This window comes from Lynx canadensis, chromosome X (genome assembly GCF_007474595.2).
Source record: "Lynx canadensis isolate LIC74 chromosome X, mLynCan4.pri.v2, whole genome shotgun sequence".
In the NCBI taxonomy this organism is placed as follows: domain Eukaryota; kingdom Metazoa; phylum Chordata; class Mammalia; order Carnivora; family Felidae; genus Lynx; species Lynx canadensis.
The window spans coordinates 101,704,417-101,725,499 of NC_044321.2; the positions used below are offsets into that span (position 1 = coordinate 101,704,417).

Consider the following 21,083-nt stretch of genomic DNA (forward strand, 5'->3'; position numbering starts at 1 on the left):
CTGCCTCTTCATCCAAACTAGAAAACTAGAATCAGCTTTGACTCTAAAATTCCTTTTTTCTACATCTAGTCAATTACCATGTCCTGTAAAAAAATACTATTCTATTTTTTTCCTTTACTATTGTGGAAGTATTGGCTCTAATTATCTTCTACCTGGGTTGTTACAAATCCTTTTCAGTGGTATTTCTGGCACTCCATTTTCCTTTTCCAGTGATTATTGCAGTCACCAGAGTGCTCTTTCAACGATATGGATTGGGTAATCTTATTCTATAGCCAGAGTAAGCAAATGGGAACTTTGAGAGCCAATTCTGGCATAAAATATTTTAATGGCTATTTGTAAGTTATATGATAAAGTGCAAGTTTCTTGGCATAACATACAAAATACTTTGTGATTAAACCTAAACCTACATTTATAGATAATTACCAGCCAGTGTCCTAAGCATCCCTATACCCCAACCCTATGATTCAACCTTATTAAACTTCTATTTATGGTACACACATGCAGACACATGCACATAAACACACCAAATAGTTTTTCATGTCTCTTTGCTGTTTCCATTTGCCTGGAAAAACTCTTTTATATTATTCAATACTTGGTTAAAAAGTCTTCTTCTTTGGGAACATTTTTCTTGACTAACCTATGCACAATTAGTTGTACTTTGCTTTACTTTAAGTATAACCCCATGATACTTCAAAAGTGACTTTATTGGGGCGCCTGGGTGGCTCAGTCGGTTAATGGTCCGACTTTGGCTCAGGTCACGATCTCGCGGCCCGTGAGTTCAAGCCCCGTGTCAGGCTCTGTGCTGACAGCTCAGAGCCTGAAACCTGTTTCAGATTCTGTGTCTCCCTCTCTCTCTGACCCTCCCCCGTTCATGCTCTGTCTCTCTCTGTCTCAAAAATAAATAAACGTTAAAAAAATTAAAAAAAGTGACTTTATTAATATTTATGGCATTTTATTTTTATTATTTAGATTTTATTGTTATTATTATTTAGATTATTATCTATTATCTTCTGTCCTAACTTTCCCCCAGTTGTGAACTTCACAGATATGGGAATTATACTTTTATTTACTCTATGGTCTCAAGACTTAGCATAGCATCTGGCATAATGCTGGAATATACTAGGAAGTTAATTAATATTTTCCAGATAAATAATGAAGGAAGAAAAGAAGGAATAACAAACAAACTAAGAAAGAAAATTTTTTTAAAAAGAGTAAATCTATTAAAAAATAGCACAATACTCAATGTAATCACAAATCATACTCATAATCATAAAATTTCCAAAATTGTTCCAAAATTATAAACTGTAATTTAACAATCTCTCTTAGTAGGGCAAAAAAAGTTCTGCCATCCTCCTCACATGCAGTGTTCTCACAGTATTTCACAAATAGTTATGATTATGGTGATAATAATAATAAATAACATTCATTGAGAGTTTTCATAACTAACACTGTTTAATGTACATTGCTCATATTTTCTCATTTAACTCTCACAGTAGCTTTATCACATAGCTAGTGCTATTATTCTCATTCATAGCTTGAAAGCAAATTGACACAGATATGTGCACTTTACCATACAGCAGCAGAGTTTCAGCATGATGTTAGTACATTATAGCTGAAAGAGTTGCAGGACACATGTTTTGTAAGGGGTAGTTGGAGAAACCCAAAGTTAAGAAGGGAGAAATAAAGAAAGATATTAGAGAAATTTGAAGTCTCTGGCACATATAGCTACAGCAAACATCAAACGAAACCCAACTCTTAACTAGTATACCATAAAACCTCACACTGAAAGCTTATTTACCTCATTTTACATTACCCAATACAACATGTTTAGCTGTTAACAAAAATTTACAAGCAAACCAAGAGGCAAGGGAAAACATACTTGAAAGAACTAAGTAAGAATAGGAACTAGATTCAGATACAACAGAGATATTGACATTATCAGAAGGGAATTTAAAATGACTATGATTAAAATGTTAAGAGCTCTAATGGAAAAAGGAACCAAATGGCAGGAAACATATGGGTAATGTAAGCAGTAAGGCAGAATAAAAATAAAATATTAGAAAACAATAACAGCAACACTAATAGAGATGAAAAATGCCTTTGATGGCTCTTCAGTAAATTCAATGTCCAGGAAAAGAATTAATGATCTTTAAGATAGGTCTATAGATACTTCTCAAAGTAAAATGAAGAGTAAAAGGAATAGATTTTTAAAAAATAAAATATTCAAGAACTGTGCAGTAATTTTGAAACATGTAACATATTTACTTGCAATAATAGGAGAGAGAATAGAGCATAAAAAGTATTTGAAGAAATAATCATATATAATTTCCAAAATTAATTATGGAAATCAAACTATAGATCCAGAAAGCACAAATAACACTAGGCAGAATATATACCAAATCAAATCAAACAAAACCAAACAAAACACTCTTAAGCATGTCATATTCAAACCACAGAAACCAAAGACAGAAAAAAAATCTTGCAAAAAGCTAGAGGTAAAACAAATCTGTAGAGGAACAAAGATAATACTTAAAGCAGACTTATTATAGACAACCATGCCAGCACGAAGATAATTGAATAAAATATTTCAACTCTTAAAAAAATAACTTCACCAAACTAAAATTTTATATCCAGAGAAATTATCATTCAATAGTGAAAGTAGGGGTGCCTGAGTGGCCCAGTAGGTTAAGCATCAGGTCATGATCTCGTGGCTCATGAGTTTCAGCCTCGTGTCCAGTTCTGTGCTGACAGCTCTGAGCCTGGAGCCTGTTTCAAATTCTGTGTGTGTGTCTCTCTCTCTGCCACTCCCCTGCTCATTCTCTGTCTTTTTGTCTCAAAAATAAAATAAATATTAAAAAAAATTTAAAAAAGTGAAAGTGAAATACCGTCTCAGAGAACAAAATTAAAGGGAATTTACTGCAAGCAGACATCCCTGAAGGAAATTGTTAAAATATTTTCTTCATGAAGAAGGAAAATAATATGTCAGACTTAGATTGACATAAAGAAAGGAAGAGCATCAGAGAAGGAATAAAGGTAAAATAAAATATTTTTTCTTATTCTTAATGTATCTAAAAGACAACTGTTGAAATGATCATAGTAATGATATATTAAGTGATTATAGATCATGGAAAATGAAAGTTAATGACAATAAATATTCTAATGGTGGGGAGAGTGGAAATGGGAATATGTTTTTATAAGTTACCTGCACTACACAAGAGGTATAATGATGTTATTTGAAGGTGGACTTAGATTAGTTAATAATGTGTATTGTAAGCTTAAGGCAACACCTAAAATTTAAAAATGTATATATAAATAATATGTTAAAGGAGGACATAACTTGGAATCCTATAAAATGCTCAATTAAAACCAGAGAAGGCAGAGGGAAGAGTTAAGATGGTGGAGAAGTATGGGGGCCAGGATTTTCATCATCCTTCAAACGCAGCTGTATTGAAGTCAGATCACTTGTAACACAAGGAAATCAATCTGCAGAGTGACAGAAGGATCTCCACAGGTGGAGGAAGACAGCTTGGTGGGATTAAGGTGTGTGTATATGAATTGGGGGAGATAAAAGGGTGTAGGCACAGAGAGGAGGGAACCCCATGTGAAGAGACAAAAGGAAGAGAAAGACTGAGGGACTGGGAAATTTTGGTATTGAGTTAGCACAAGAGGAAAACTTCTCTGGACCACAGACTGGGGAACAAGAAATACAGAGAGTGCATTTTCATTTTGCAAACAGCTTTAGGAGCTGAAACTTGGAGGTTTCAAAAGTGTGCGACTTTCTCTGGAGTGAAGCTGGAGTGGTGTGCACACCTGTGGAGGAGGGAGCCAGCCCCGGGGCATGGTAATGATCCCAGGGGCACACTGGGAAAGAACAGTTCCCTTCCTTGAGTACTGTGGGAAGAGGGCTTATTGCCCCCCTAAGGATAAAAGACCCTGCAGGCGCCAGCCAAAAGCTCTTTATCTACAGGGTTGAGTGGTACTACACCAGAACAGGGTCTGTACAGTGCAGGGTCCTTTAAGACATTGTCTTTGAATCCCAGCCAAGAGCCTAGGAGGCTTGGGGGACTATAGAGCAGGACAAACCAGCTGCCCATGCTATTTTGTGAGGGCTGCCTGAACAGTGTGGTTTGAGACATCCAGGCCAGGGAGGAAAGATTGGGGTGTGCCATTTTTCTCCCCAACACCAACATGGTGGGACTTCAGGAAGCAGCACAGTGGCCTCCAGTGGAGGTGGGACAGGTTTACACCAAATTCCAACCCTCCAGGTCTGGCAACTGCTTATCTACTGGAGGCAGACTGACCCAATGCAGCCAGCCTCTTCTCCAGACCAGCACAGACACTGGTTCCAGGCACCATCAGAAAACTGTGTGTGTGTGTGTGTGTGTGTGTGTGTGTGTGTGTGTGTGTCTGTTCTACTGCTCTCTTCTATTCACTTCTCTTTTATTTTTCTTTCTACCCTCTCCTTTTTTTCTTTTGGAATCAGGCTCATAGTTTGCTGGTTTGCTTTTGGTCAGTTTCTACTAAATATATGTGTATATCTTTATTTATTTTGTTTACTTCTTTTTTTAATCAGGAAGTTTTACTCTATTATTTTTACACCTTTTCTATATCTTCTTATAAATTTTCCTTTCTCTCTGGGTTAAGCCTTATAGTTTTTTTTAATCCTCTGCTTGGTCTTCTTTTCTCCCCTTTCATTTATCTTGTATTGGATCAAGTTTCCCCCTTCCTTTTCTTTTTTTTCCAGGGTTACTTCAATGAACCCTGAGTGTTTGAAGATCAAACACTCCACTACAAGCAAGGAAGAGATTTTCAGAAGACTGAGCAGTGGGATAAAGCAGACAAAACACAACTACAAAATGCATGCAACACACTCCAAAAGCACTTCCTGAAGTGCCAGGGTCTGGTCAGGGTATGACCCTTTTTAAATATAGTAGTCCTTGCAGGTGCAGGGCACATAACAGGCTATTAAAACACAGAAAAGACAGAAACCTAGCCAAAATGACAAAAGGGAAGAATTCTCCTCAAAAGAAAATTCAGGAAGAAATTACAGCCAGAGGTTTCTCAAAACAGATATAAACGATATATCCAAACAAGAATTTAGTATAACAGTCATAAGACTAATACCTGGGTATGAAAAAAGCATAGAAGACATCAGAGAATCTAGTGCTACAGAAATTGAAGACCTAAGAAATAGTCATGATGAATTAAGAAATGCTATAAATTAGATGCAAAACAAATCAGATACAGTGACAGCAAGGATGGAAGAAGCAGAGGAGAGAATAGGTGAAATAGAAGATAAAATTATGGAAAATGATGAAGCTGAAAAAAAGAGGGAATGGAAATTACTAGATCATGAGGGGAGAATTAGAGAGTTAAGTGATTCCATAAAATGAAACTATATCCATATCATAGGAGTTCTAGAAGAAGATGAGCAAGAGAAAGGGCAGAGAGTTTATTTGAATGAATTATAACTGAGAACTTCCCTAATCTGGGGAAGGAAACAGTCATCAAAGTCCAAGAGACACAGAGAACTCCCTTTAAAATCAACTAAAACAGATCAGCCCATGACATACCAGAGTGAAACAGGCAAAATACAAGGATAAAGAGAGAATTTGGAAGACAGCTAGGGACAAACAGTTCTTATCCTACAAGGGTAGACACATAAGGTTAGTATCAGACCTGTCCACTGAAACTTGGCAGGCCAGAAGGAATGGCAGGAAATATTCAATGTGCTGATAAGAAAAAATATGCAGCCAAGAATGCCTTATCCAGCAAGGCTGTCATTCAGAACAGAAAGAGAGATAAAGGCTTTCCCAGACAAACAAAACCTAAGGGAGATAACGACCATTAAACAAGCCCTCCACGGGATTCTCAGGGGGACTCTGTGAGTGGAACGCAGCAAAGAGTACAAAAGACCAGAGACATTATCACAAATAAGAAACCAACAAATAACACAATGACACTGAATCCAGATCTTCCAATAATCACTCTGAATATAAATGGACTAAATGCCTCAGTCAAAAGACATACTGTATCATAATGGATTAAAAAAAAAAAAACAGGATCCACTTATATGATGCCTACAAGTAACTCAGTTTAGACCTGAGAACACCTGCAAATGGAAAGTGAAGGCTTGGAGAACCATCTGTCATGCCAATGGATGTCAAAAGAAAGTTGGTGTAGTCATATTTATATCAGGCAAACGAGATTTTATTTTATTTTATTTTATTTTATTTTATTTTATTTTATTTTTTTATTTTATTTATTTTATTATTTTTAATTTACATCCAAATTAGCATATGTTGCAACAATGATTTCAAGGGTAGATTTCTTAATGCCCCTTACCCATTTAGTCCATCTCCCCTCCCACACCCACACCAGTAACCCTCTGTTTGTTCTCCATATTTATGAGTCTCTTCTGTTTTTTCCCCCTCCCTATTTGTATATTATTTTTGTTTCCCTTCCCTTATGTTCATCTGTTTTGTCTCTTAAATTCCTCATGAGTGAAGTCATATGATATTTGTCTTTCTTTGACTGACTAATTTCACTTTGCATAATACCCTCCAGTTTCATCCATGTAGTTGCAAATGGCAACATTTCATTCTTTTTGATTGCTGAGTAATACTTCATTGTATATAAATACTAAATCTTCTTTATCCATTCATCCATTGATGGACATTTGGGCTCTTTCCATACTTTGGCTATTGTTGATAGTGCTGCTATAAACATGGGAGTGCATGTGTCCCTTTGAAACAGCACACATGTATCCCGTGGATAAATACCTAATAGTGCAATTGCTGGATGGTAGGGTAGTTCTGTTTTCAGTTTTTTGAGGAACCTCCATACTGTTTTCCAGAGTGGCTCACCAGCTTGCATTCCCACCAACAATGCAAAAGAGATCCTCTTTCTCCACATCCTCACCAACATCTGTTCTTGACTGTGTTGTTAATGTTAGCCATTCTGACAGGTATAAGGTGGCATCTCATTGTGGTTTTGATTTGTATTTTTCTGATGATGAATGATGTTGAACATTTTATCCTGTGGGGTTTGGTCATCTGGATGTCTTCTTTGGGGAAGTGTCTATTCATGTCTTTTGCCCATTTCGTCACTGGATTGTTTTCTGGGTGTTGAATTTGATAAGTTCCTTATGGATTTGGGACACTAACCCTTTATCTGATATGTCATTTTCAAATATCTTCTCCCATTCCATCAGTTGCCTTTTAGTTTTGCTGATTTTTTCCTTCGCTGTGCAGAAGCTTTTTATTTTGATGAGATCCCAGTAGTTCATTTTTGCTTTTCTTTCCCTTGCCTCCAGAGACGTGTTGAGTAAGAAGTTGCTGTGGGCAAGATCAAAGAGGTTTTTGCCTGCTTTCTCCTCGAGGATTTTGATGGCTTCCTGTCTTACATTGAGGTCTTTTATCCATTTTAAGTTTATTTTTGTGTATGGTGTAAGAAAGTGGTCCAGGTTCATTCTTCTGCATGTCGCTGTCCATTTTCCCAGCACCACTTGCTGAAGAGACTGTCTTTATTCCATTGGATATACTTTTCTGCTTTGTCAAAGATTAGTTGGCCATATGTTTGTGGGTCCATTTCTGGGTTCTCTATTCTGTTCCATTGATCTGAGTGTCTGTTCTTGCACCAGTACCATACTGTCTTGATGATTACAGCTTTGTAGTATAGTTTGAAGTCTGGGATTGTGATGCCTCCTGCTTTGGTTTTCTTTTTCAAGATTGCTTTGGCTACTTGGGGTCTTTTCTGGTTCCATATAAATTTTAGGATTTTTTTTGTCCTAGCTCTGTGAAGAATGCTGGTGTTATTTTGATAGGGATTGCATTGAATATGTAGATTCCTTGGGGTAGTATTTTAACAATATTTGTTCTTCCTATCCAGGAGCATGGAATCTTTTTCCATTTTTTTGTGTCTTCCTCAATTTCTTTCATAACCTTTCAATTTCTTTCATAAACTTTCTATCGTTTTCAGTGTATAGATTTTTAACCTCTTTGGTTAGATTTATTCCTAGGTATTTTATGGTTTTTTTTTGTGCAACTGTAAATGGGATCAATTCCTTGATTTCTCTTTCTGTCACTTCATTGTTGGTGTATTGTAATGTAACTGATTTCTGTGTGTTGATTTTATATCCTGCAACTTTGCTGAATTCATGAATCAATTCTAGGAACTTTTTGGTGGAATCTTTTGGGTTTTCCATATAGAGTATCATGTCATCTGCGAAGAGTGAAAGTTTGACATCCTCCTGGCCTATTTGGGTGCTTTTTATTTCTTTGTGTTGTCTGATTTCAGAGGCTAAGACTTCCAATACTATGTTGAATAACAGTGGTGAGAGTGGACATCCCTGTATTGTTCCTGATGTTAGGGGGAGAGTTCTTAGTTTTTCCATATTGAGGATGATATCATCATTGGGTCATTCATATATGGCTTTTATGATATCGAGGTATGCTCCTTCTGTCCCTACTTTCTTGAGGGTTTTTGTGAAGAAAGGATGCTGTATTTTGTCAAATGCTTTCTCTGCATCTATTGAGAGGATCATATGGTTCTTGTCCTTTCTTTTATTGTTGTGATGAATCACATTAATTGTTTTTCAGATATTGAGCCAGCCCTGCATCCCAGGTATAAATCCCGCTTGGTTGTGGTGAATAATTTTTTTAATGTATTGTTGGATCCAGTTGGCTAATATCTTGTTGAGAATTTTTGCACCCATGTTCATCATGGAAATTGGTCTATAGTTCTCATTTTTAGTGGGGTCTCTGGTCTTGGAATCAAGGTAATGCTGGCTTCATAGAAAGAGTTTGGAAGTTTTCCTTCCATTTCTATTTTTTGGGAACAGTTCAAGAGAATAGGTGTTACCTTGTCCTTAAATGTTTGGGAGAATTCCCCTGGAAAGCCATCTGGCCCCAGACTCTTGTTTTTTGTCAGATTGCTTGTTACTTATTCAATTTCCTTACTGGTTACGGGTCTGTTCATATTTTCTATTTCTTCCTTTTTCAGTTTTGGTAGCGTATATGTTTCTAGGAATTTGTCCATTTCTTCCAGATCGCCCATTTTATTGGCATATAATTGCTCAGAATATTCTCTTATTATTGTTTTTATTTCTGCTGTGTGGGTTGTGATCTCTCCTCTTTCAATCTTGATTTTATTTATTTGGGTTCTTTCCTTTTTCCTTCTGATCAAACTGGCTGGTGGTTTATCAATTTTGTTAATCCTTTCAAAGTACCAGCTTCTACATTCATTGATCTGTTCTGTTTTTTTGGTTTTGATAGCATTAATTTCTGCTCTAATCTTTATTATTTCCTGTCTTCGGTTGGTTTTGGATTTTATTTGCTGTTATTTTTCCCGCTCCTTAAGGTGTAAGGTTAGGTTGTGTATCTGAGATCTTTCTTCCTTCTTTAGGAAGGCCTGAGTTGCTATATACTTTCCTCTTATGACCGCCCGTGCTGCTTCCCAGAGGTTTTAGGTTGTGGTGCTATCGTTTTCATTGACTTCCATACACTTTTTAATTTCCTCTTTAACTGCTTGGTTAGCCCATTCATTCATTAGTAGGATGTTCTTCAGTCTCCAAGTATTTGTTACCTTTCCAAATGTTTTCTTGTGGTTGATTTTGGGTTTCATAGCGTTGTAGTCTGAAAATATGCATGATATGATCTCGATCTTTTTATACTTGCTGAGGGCTGATTTGTGTCCCAGTGTGTGGTCTATTCTGGAGAACATTCCATGTGCACTGGAGGAGAATATATTCTGCTGCTTTAGGATGAAATGTTCTGAATATATCTGTTAAGTCCATCTGGTCCAGTGTGTCATTCAAAGCCATTGCTTCCTTGTTGATTTTTTTGATTAGATGATCTGTCCATTGGTGTGAGTTGGGTGTTGAAGTCTCCTCCTATTATGGTATTACTATCGATGAGTTTCTTTATGTTTGTGATTAATTGATTTGTATATTTGGGTGCTTCCATATTTGGCGCATAAATGTTTACAATTGTTAGGTCTTCTTGGTGGATATACCCCTTGATCGTGGTATAATGCCCTTCTGTATCACTTGATACAGTCTTTATTTTAAAATCTAGATTGTCTGATACAAGTATGGCTATTCTGGCTTTCTTTTGTTGACCATTAGCATGATAGGTTGTCCTCCATCCCTTTACTTTCAATGTAAAGGTGTCTTTAGGTCTAAAGTGGTCTCTTGTAAACAGCATATAGATGAATCTTGTTTCCTTATCCATTCTGTTACCCTATGTCTTTTGATTGGGGCATGTAGTCCACTGATATTTGGAGTGAGTATTGAAACATATGAATTTGTTGCCATTATGTTGCTTGTAGAGTTGGAGTTTCTGGTGGTGTTCTCTGGCCCTTTCTAGTCTTTTTTTTTGCTTTTGTTATTTATTTATTTGTTTATTTATTTAATCTCTTCTCCCCTCAGAGAGTTCCCCTTAAAATTTCTTACAGGGCTGGTTTAGTTGTCAAAAACTCCTTTTATTTCTGTTTGTCTGGGAAATGTTTTTATCTCTCCTATTTTGAATGACAGCCTTGCTGGATAAAGAATTCTTGGCTGCATATTTTTTCTGATTCAGCACATTGAATATATCCTGCCACTCCTTTCTGGCCTGCCAAGTTTCTGTGGCTAGGTCTGCTACAAACCTGATCTATCTTCCCTTGTAGGTTAAAGACTTTTTTTCCCTTGCTGCTTTCATGATTCTTTCTTTGCCTGTGTATTTTGTGAATTTGAGTATAATATGACTTGGTCGGTTTTTGTTGAATCTAATGGGAGTCCTCTATGCTTCCTGGATTTTGATGTCTGTGTCTTTCCCCAGGTTAGGAAAGTTTTCCACTACTATTTGCTCCCATAACCCTTCTAGCCTTATTTCTCTCTTTCTCTTCTGGGACCCCTATGATTCTGATGTTGTTCCTTTTCAATGAGTCACTGATTTCTCTAATTCTTAAATCGTGCTGTTTTTTTCCCTTAATCTTCCTCTTTTTTCTGCTTTGCTGTTCTACATAGGTTTTTCTTCTATATCGCTGATTTCCTGTTCTGCCTCATCCATACCTGCTGCCACGGCATCGATTCATGATTGCAGCTCAGTTATAGCATTTTTAATTTCATCCTGACTAGTTGTTACTTCTTTTATATCTGAAGAAAGGGATTCTAATCTATTTTCGACTCCAGCTAGTATTCTTACTATTGTGATTCTAAATTCTGGTTCAGACATCTCGCTTGTATCTGTGTTGGTTAAGTCCCTGGCTGTCGTTTCTTTCTGCTCATTCTTTTGGAGTGAATTCCTTCATTTTGTCATTTGGAAGGGAGGAAAAGAGTTAAAGATGTAGAAAAATTAAAAAAAAATGAAATTTAAAAAATATTCAAATTAAAAAAGTAAACACACACACAAATCGAATGAATGATACTAGATCCTTTGTGTGTTTTGGTCTGGGTGTTGAAAGTAGCTTGATAGATTAGAGAAAAAGTGGGGGGGAAGGAAATCGTTTGAAAATTTGAAAAAATGAATACACTGAAGTAGATTAAAATGAAATGATGGAAGTAAAATAGATTTTGAAAAAAATTACACAAATGCAGAGAATATAGTAGAAAAATAATGAAAAACATTTTAATAAAAATTAAATATAAAAATGAATTTTTTCTCTTTCTGTATTCAAGAAAAGGAAAGAAATGAAAAGAGATCAAAGAAAAAAAAGGAAATGATTTGAAAATTTGAAAAAGTGAATACACTATAGTAGACCAAAATAAAATGATGGAAGTAAAATAGAATTTGTAAAAAATTTACACAAAAGTAAAAATATAGTAAAAAATAAAAGAAAAATATTTTTAATAGAAATTGAAAATAAAAACGATTTTTTCTCTTTCTGTATTCAAGAAAAAGAAAAGAAACACAAAGAAAGAAACAAGAAAAAGGAAAAAAGAAAATAGTTTGAAAATTTGCAAAAGTGAATACACTGAATTAGACTAAAATAAAATGATGAAAGTAAAGTAGAATTTGAAAAAATTCATAGAAAAGAAAAATATAGTAAAAAATTAAAGAAAAATATTTTTAATAAAAATTAAAAATAAAATTGAATTTTTTCTCTTTCTGTACTCAAGAAAAGAAAAGAAATGAAAAAGAGAAAAAAAGAAAGGGAAAAATAAAAGAAAGAAAATTGAATAGATGCACCTGCTAACAGAGTGAAAAATGACTGAAATTATTTCATTTTCCCCTGGAAGTCAGACTATGAAGTGCTTTATAGTCCAGAAACTAAGCAGGTGGTGAGACTTCTGTTCCTGAAGAGTGAAGTTTGCCCTGTTGGGCGTGGTTTAGTGTAAGGACTCCTTTCTCAACTAGATGGTGCTGCTAGCCTACTGGGGTGGATTGTTGTGGCACTTGTAGGTGTGTATGTTCATGGGCAGGAGCAGTGAACATGGGGTCACCCAGCTACCCAGTCTCTAGTATTGGAACTCTGTTCTCCCCATCAGCAATTGTGCACCCGTTGTTTTTCTTCAGCTTTTGTCCACTCCCTGCTTTTTCACTCTCCATGACCAAGCCCCAGGCAGTATCTCTTCAGTTTTGCCTCAGATGCGGCTGTTTTCCCTGGCCCCTTACTTTTGAGGGACTGCGGCTTTCACCCATTCTGACCCTCTGTGGAGGGTCTCACCGAGCAATGACTGAATGCTGGCCAACCCAGGAAAGTTTGTGGGACCATGCTGCTTCTAATGCCCAGAGACTGCAGCCAGGTGCCAGCCCACCCTGGAAAAAGTTTGCAGCGTAGTGTAGCAGCATCGTTTAATGGATTATGGAAAATCATGACATACATCTGGTACCAGGCTTCACCCTTAAGGAGATTCTTCCAGCACCAGCAAATACAGCTGTTCTCTGTGGTTTGCTGGAAGCAGGTGGCCTCACACTCTCTACTTAATGTCGTTCCAGCAGTGGAATCTCTTCTCCCCGTGTGGTCTGAGAACCTCCCAGACCCCACTCTGCTCCTAAGGATTTGCCCTTCCCACCAGAGCACCGCCAGGTATCAAGCTGTGGAGTTGGAGACTTTGTGCTCCCCCTGTTTACAGTCTTAATGGAATTTAAACCCTCTCCTTTTTCTTTTCTCCCTTTTTAGTTTAGTCCCTGTGACTGTTTCCAGTTTTCCACTTTCTCTCCAGCTGCTTTTGGGGAGGGGTGCTTTTCCCATATTCTTCCCCTGCTCCCTGTCTCCTTCTTTTCTCTGCATGCAAAAGTGGCTCCCTGCCCTCTGCAGCTTATCTCTTCCCACGTTCACCTCCCCGTGCTGCATACCTGGTGACTTCTGTGGTTCAGGTTATGCAGATTGTTGTGTTAATCCTCAGATGAGTTTTCTAGGTGTACATGATGGTTTAGTGTTGGTCTGGCTGTATTTCATGGATGTGAGACACACAAAAAACTTCCATGTTGTTCCACCATCTTGGCTCCCTCCTGGACACACTAGATTTTAAAACAAAGATTGTAACAAGAGATAAAGAGAGCATTATATCAGAATTAACGGGTCTGTCCACCGAGGAGAGCTGACAATTGTAAATGTTTGTGCCCCCAATTGGCACATCCAAATATATAAATCAACTAATCATAAACACAAACAAATGTATACATAATAATACCATAATTGTAGGGGACTTTAAAACTCCACTTAAAGCAATGGACAGATTATCTAGTCATAAAATGAAGCAATGGCTATGAATGACACATTGGACCAGATGGTCTTAACAGATATTTTCAGAACTTTCATCCAAAAGCAACAGAATACACATTCTTTTCTAGCACACATGGAACATTCTCCAAATTAGATCACATACTGGGTCACAAAAACAGCCTTCAACAAGTATAAAACGATAGAGATCTTACCATGCATATTTTCAGATCACAATGCTATGAAACTTGAAATCAACCACAAGAAAAAATTTGGAAAGCCCCAAGTACATGGAGGTTAAAGAACATCCTAGTAAAGAATGAATGGGTCAACCAGGAAATTAAAGAGGGAATTAAAAATATATGGGGCATGCCTGGGTGGCTCAGTTGTTTGGGTGTCTGACTTTGGCTCAGGTCAAGATCTCACGATCCATGCATAAAATCCCCATGTCAGGCTCTGAGCTGTTAGCACAGAAGTCTGCTTCAGATTCTGTGTCTCCCTCTTGCTCTGCCCCTACCCCACTCACACTCTGTCTCTCCCTCTCAAAAATAAGTAAACAAAATTTGAAAAATATTAGTAAAAAAAATATTGAAGCAAATGAAAATGAACACACAACAGTCCAAACCCTTTGGGATACAACAAAGGCAGTCCTAAGAGGAAAATACTTTGTAATTCATGCCTATTTCAAGAAACAAGGAGGGTCCCAAATACACAACCTAACTTTACACCTAAAGGAGCAGCAAAGAAAGCCCAATAGAAGCAGAAGAAGAGAAATAATAAATACTAGAGCAGAATAAACAATATAGAATAAAAAATCAGAAAATATTAAGGAATATAAGAGCTGTTTTTCTGAAAGAATAATAAAGAAGGGATAACCCCCTAATCAGACTTCTCAAAAAGAAAAGAAAGAGGACCCACATAGTTAAAATCATGACTGAAAGAGAAAAGATCACAAGCAACATCAAAAAAATACAAAAATTATAAGATAATACTATGAAAAATTATATGCCAAAACTGTAAAATCTGGAAGAAATGGACAAATTCGTAAACCATCAATGGCAAAACTCAAACAGGAAGAAGTAGAAATTTTGACCAGAATTATAACCAGTGAATAAATCGAATCAGTTACTAAAAATCTCCCAACAAATAAGAGTCCTGGGCCAAATGACTTCCAGGGGAATTCTAACAGACATTTAAAACAGAGTTAATACCTATTATTCTCAAAGTGTTCCAAAAAATAGAAACAGAAGGAAAGACCAGATTCATTCTATGAGGACAGCATTAACTTGATTTCAAAATCAGACAAAGACCTTGCTAAAAAAGAACTGCACGCCAATATCCCTGATGAACAACAATGCAAAAATTCTCGACAAGGTACTAGTAAATCAAATTCAACTATATTTAAATAATTATTGACCATGAGCAAGTGGTATTCATTCCTAGGCTCCAGGGCTGGTTCAGTATTTTCAAATCAGTCAATGTGATACATCACATTAATAGAAGAAAGGATAAGAACCATATGATCCTGTCAATAGATGTAGAAAAAGTATTTGAGAAAATATAGCATCATTTCTTCATAGAAGCCCTCAAAAAAGTCAGGATAGAAGGAATATAACATCACAAAAGCCATATATGTAAAGTCCACAGCTAATATCATACTCAATGGGGAAAATTGGGAACTTTCCACTGAGATTAAAAACACGACGGGGTGTCCTTCTCACCACTGTTGTACATAGTGTTGGAAATGCTAGCCTCAGCAATCAGACAAGAAAATGAAACAAAAGGCATACAAATTGGCAAAGAAGAAGTCAAACTTTCAGTATTCACAGATGACATGATACTCTGTGGAAAACCCAAAATACCACCAAAAAACTACTAGAGCTGATACATGAAATCAGCGAAATCAGAGGATACAAAATCAATGTACAGAAATTGGTTGCATTTCTATACACCAATAATGAAGCAACAGAAAGAGACATCAAGGAATTGACCCCATTTATAATTGCATCATAAATCATAAAATACCTAGGAATAAAACTAACCAAAGAGGTAAAAGAACTGTACTCTGAAAATTAAAGAACGCTTATGAAAGAAACTTAAGAAGACACAAAGAAATGAAAAAAAAATTCCATGCGCACAGATTGGAAGAATAAATATTGTTAAAATGTCAATACTACCCAAAGCAATCTACACTTTCAATTCAATCCCTACCAAAATAGCACCAGAATTCTTCAAAGAGGTAGAACAAACAATTCTAAAATTTGTGTGGAACCACAAAAGACCCCAAATAGCCAAAGTATTTGAAAAAGAAAACCAAAGCTGGAGGCATCACAATCCCAGACTTTAACCATATTACACAGCTGTAATCATCAAGACAGTATGGTACTGGCACAAAAACAGACACAAAGATCAATGTAATAGAATAGAGAACCCAGAGATGGACCCACAGATATATGGCAAATGAATCCTCAACAGAGCAAGAAAGACTATCCAAATGGAAGAAACACAGTCTCTTTATTAAATGGTGTTGAGAAAAATGGACAGCAACATGCAGAAGAATAAACCTGGACTACTTTTTTACACCATATAAAAAAATAAATCAAAATGGATGAAAGACCTAAATGTGAGATGGAAAACCATTACAATCCTACAGGAGAAAACAGGCAGCAACTTGACCTTGACCACAGCAACTGCTTGCTTGACATGTCTTCAAAAACAAGAACAATAAAAGCAAAAATGAAGTATTAGGACCTCATCAAAGTAAAAAGCTTCTGCACAGCAAAGGATACAATCAACAAAACTAAAAAACAACTGATGGAATGGGAGAAGATATTTGCAAATGACATATCACATAAAGGGTTAGTACCCCAAATGTATAAGAATTTACCAAACTCAACACTTAAAAACATAATCCAGTGAAGAAATGGGCAGAAAAGATGAATAGACACTTTTCTAAAGAGGACATCCAGATGGCAAACAGACACATAAAATATGTTCAGCATTGCTAATCATCAGGGAAATACAAACCAAAACCACAATGAGATACTACCTCATGCCAGTCAGAGTGGCTAAAATTAACTCAGGAAGCAACAGGTTCTAGTGTGGATATGGAGAAAGGAGAACCCTCTTGCACTGTTGGTGGGAAGGCAAACTTGTGCAGCAACTCTGGAAAACAGTGTCAAGATTCCTCCAAAAAATTAAAATTAGAATTACCCTACACCCCAGCAATTGCACTACTAGGAATTTATCCAAAGGATACAGGAGTACTGATTCAAAGGGGCACATGCACCCCAATGTTAATAGCAGCACTACCAATTGTAGCCAAATTATGGAAAGGGCCCAAATGTCCATCAACTGATCAATGGATTAAGAAGATGTGGTATGAGAATAGGGGAGGAAGATGGCGGCGTAGGAGGATGCTGGGCTCACCACGTCTTGCTGATCACTTAGATTCCACCCACACCTGCCCAACCAACCCAGAAAACCGCCAAAAGACTAGCAGAATGGATTCTCCAGAGCCAAGTGTAGATGAGAGGCCCACAGAAGAGGGTAGGAAGGGCGGAGAGGCAGTGCGTGCTACACGGACTGGCGGGAGGGAGCCGGGGTGGAGGGGTGGCCCGCCGGCAAAGCAGAGTCCCCGAGTCTGGCATGCAAAAGTGGAGGGGCTGGATGGAGTGTGTTCTGACAGCAAGCGGGACTTAACATCTAGAAGGTTATAAGTTAAGAGCTCTGCTTGGAGAATGGGAGGGCTGGAGGACAACAGGAGGGAGAGTTGTTGAGCCACGGAAGACAGAGCTCAGCTTGGCTGGGAACAAAGGTGCTCACCAGCATCATCTCCCTCACCCATCCCCCAGCCAAAATCCCAAAGGGAACCAGTTCCTGTCAGGGAACTTTCTTGCACCTGGCAAACACCCAACGCTGTGCTTCTGCAGATCCATCCCTCTGGTGGCGGGTCTTACACCCTTCCAGTGCTGCAGGGCCCCTCCCAAAGCAAATCACTGAAGGAAAAGCAAGCTGAGCCTGCCCCTTCTGCCCCCGTGCACCTTGCCGATCCACCCCAGCTAATAAGCCAGATCCCCAGCACCACAAGACTGGCAGTGTGCAAGTAGCCCAGATGGGCTGCCACCCCAGTGAATCCTGCCCCTAGGAGAGGGGAAGAGAAGGTACACACAAGTCTGACTGTGGCCCCAGCAGTGGGCTGGGGGAAGACATCAGGTCTGACTGTGGCCTCACCCACCAATGCAAGTTATTCAAGACAGCACAGGGGAAGTGCCCTGCAGTTCCACACCACTCCAGGGACTATCCAAAATGACAAAACGGAAGAATTCCCCTCAAAAGAAACTCCAGGAAATAGCCACAGCTAATCAACTGATCAAAAAGGATTTAAACAATATAACAGAAAGTGAATTGAGAATAATAGTCATAAAATTAATTGCTGGGCTTGAACACAGTATAGAGGACAGCAGAAAATCTATTGCTACAGAGATCAAAGGAGTAAGGAACAACCAGGAGGAACTAAAAAATGCTATTAATGAGATGCAAAGTACAATGGAGGCGACCACAGCTTGGATTGAAGAGGCAGAGGAGAGAATAGGAGAACTAGAAGATAAAATTATGGAAAAAGAAGAAGTTGAGAAAAAGAGAGATAATAAAAATCTAGGAGTATGAGGGCAAAATTAGAGAAGTAAGTGATGCACTAAGGAGAAATAATCTACGCAAAATTGGTATCCCAGAGGAGGAAGAGAGAGGGAAAGGTGCTGAAGGTTACTTGAAGAAATAATAGCTGAGAACTTCCCTGATCTGGGGAAGGAAAAAGGCATTGAAATCCAAGAGGCACAGAGAACTCCCTTCAGACATAACTTGAATCGATCTTGTGCACGACATAGCATAGTGAAACTGGCAAAATACAAGGATAAAGAGAAAATTATGAAAGCAGCTAGGGATAAACGTGCTCTAACAAATAAAGGGAGACCAATAAGACTAGTGACAGATCTCTCTACTGAAATGTGGCAGGCCAGAAAGGAATGGCAGGAAATCTTCAATGTGATGAACAGAAAAAATATACAGCCAAGAATCCTTTATCCAGCAAATCTGTCATTTAGAATAGAAGGAGAGATCAAGGTCTTCCCAAACAAAAACTGAAGGAATTCGTCAACACCAAACCAGCCCTACAAGAGATCCTAAGGGGGATCCTGTGAGACAAAGTACCAGAGACATTGCTACAAGCATGAAACCTACAGACATCACAATTACTCTAAACCCATATCTTTCTATAATAACACTGAATGTACATGGACTAAATGCACCTACCAAAAGACATAGGGCATCAGAATGGATAAAAAAACAAGACCCATCTATTTGCTGTCTACAAGAGACTCATTTTAGACTTGAGGACACCTTAAGATTGAAAGTGAGGGAATGGATAACTATCTATCATGCTACCGGAAGTCAAAAGCAAGCTGGAGTAGCCATACTTATATCAGACAAACTAGACGTTAAGTTAAAGGCTGTAACAAGAGATGAAGAAGGACATTATATAATAGTTACAGGGTCTATCCATCAGGAAGAGCTAACAATTATAAATGTCTATGCACCGAATACTGGAGCCCCCAGATATATAAAACAATTACTCACAAACATAAGCAACCTTATTGATAAGAATGTGGTAATTGCAGGGGACTTTCATACCCCATATACAACAATGGATAGATCATCGAGACACACAGTCAATAAAGAAACAAGGGCCCTGAATGATACATTGGATCAGATGGACTTGACAGATATATTTAGAACTCTTCATCTCAAAGCAACAGAATATACTTTCTTCTCGAGTGCACATGGAACCTTCTCCAAGATAGATCACATACTGGGTCACAAAACAGCCCTTCATTAGTATACAAGAATTGAAATCATACCATGCATACTTTCAGACCACAATGCGATGAAGCTTGAAATCAACCACAGGAAAAAGTCTGGAAAACCTCCAAAAGCATGGAGGTTACAGAACACCCTACTAAAGAATGAATGGGTGAACCAGGCAATTAGAGAAGAAATTAAGAAATATATGGAAACAAATGAAAATGAAAATACAACAATCCAAACGCTTTGGGATGCAGCGAAGGCAGTCCTGAGAGGAAAATACATTGCAATCCAGGCCTATCTCAAGAAACAAGAAAAATCCCAAATACAAAATCTAACAGCACACCTAAAGGAAATAGAAGCAGAACAGCAAAGGCAGCCTAAACCCAGCAGAAGTAGAGAAATAATAAAGATCAGAGCAGAAACAAACAATATAGAGTCTAAAAAAACTGTAGAGCAGATCAATAAAACCAAGAGTTGGTTTTTTGAAAAAATAAAATTGATAAACCTCTAGCCAGGCTTCTCAAAAAGAAAAGGGAGATGACCCAAATAGATAAAATCACAGATGAAAATGGAATTATTACAACCAATCCCTCAGAAATACAAGCAATTATCAGGGGATACTATGAAAAATTATATGCCAACAAACTGGACAACCTGGAATAAATGGACAAATTTCTAAACACACACACGCTTCCAAAACTCAATCAGGAGGAAATAGAAAGCTTGAACAGACCCATAACCAGCGAAGAAATTGAATCAGTTATCAAAAGTCTCCCAACAAATAAGAGTCCAGGACCAGATGGCTTCCCAGGGGAGTTCTACCAGACGTTTAAAGCAGAGAGAATACCTATCCTTCTCAAGCTATTCCAAAAAATAGAAAGGAAAGAAAAACTTCCAGACTCATTCTATGAAGCCAGTATTACCTTGATTCCTAAACCAGACAGAAACCCAGTTAAAAAAGAGAACTATAGGCCAATATCCCTGATGAATATGGATGCAAAAATTCTCAATAAGATACTAGCAAATTGAATTCAACAGCATATAAAAAGAATGATTCACCATGATCAAGTGGGATTCATTCCTGGGCTTCAGGGCTGGTTCAACATTCACAAATCAATCAATGTGATACATCACATCAATAAAAGAAATGATAAGAACCACATGATCCTGTCAATTGATGCAGAAAAAGCATTTGACAAAATTCAGCATCCTTTCTTAATAAAAACTTCGAGAAAGTGAGGATAGAAGGAACATACTTAAACATCATAAAAGCCATTTATGAAAAGCCCACAGCTAACATCATTCTCAATGGGGAGAAACTGAGAGCTTTTTCCCTGAGATGAGGAACACAACAGGGATGTCCACTCTCACCGCTGTTGTTTAACATAGTGTTGGAAGTTCTAGCATCAGTAATCAGACAACAAAAGAAATCAAAGGCATCAAAATTGGCAAAGATGAAGTCAAGCTTTCACTTTTTGCAGATGAGATGATATTATCCATGGAAAATCCGATAGACTCCACCAAAAGTCTGCTAGAACTGATACATGAATTCAACAAAGTCGCAGGACACAAAA

The 21,083-nt window shown here is 37.6% G+C and overlaps 1 long non-coding RNA gene across 1 annotated transcript; it reads left to right on the top strand.

Annotated features, from left to right (window-relative positions):
- The first annotated feature begins 3,480 nt into the window (after positions 1 to 3,480).
- LOC115507215 lies at positions 3,481 to 16,217 on the top strand. The gene is made up of 3 exons (XR_003966583.1): positions 3,481 to 3,490; positions 8,232 to 8,238; positions 16,022 to 16,217. It is a non-coding gene; the product is annotated as an uncharacterized LOC115507215 (long non-coding RNA).
- Positions 16,218 to 21,083: the final 4,866 nt, after the last annotated feature.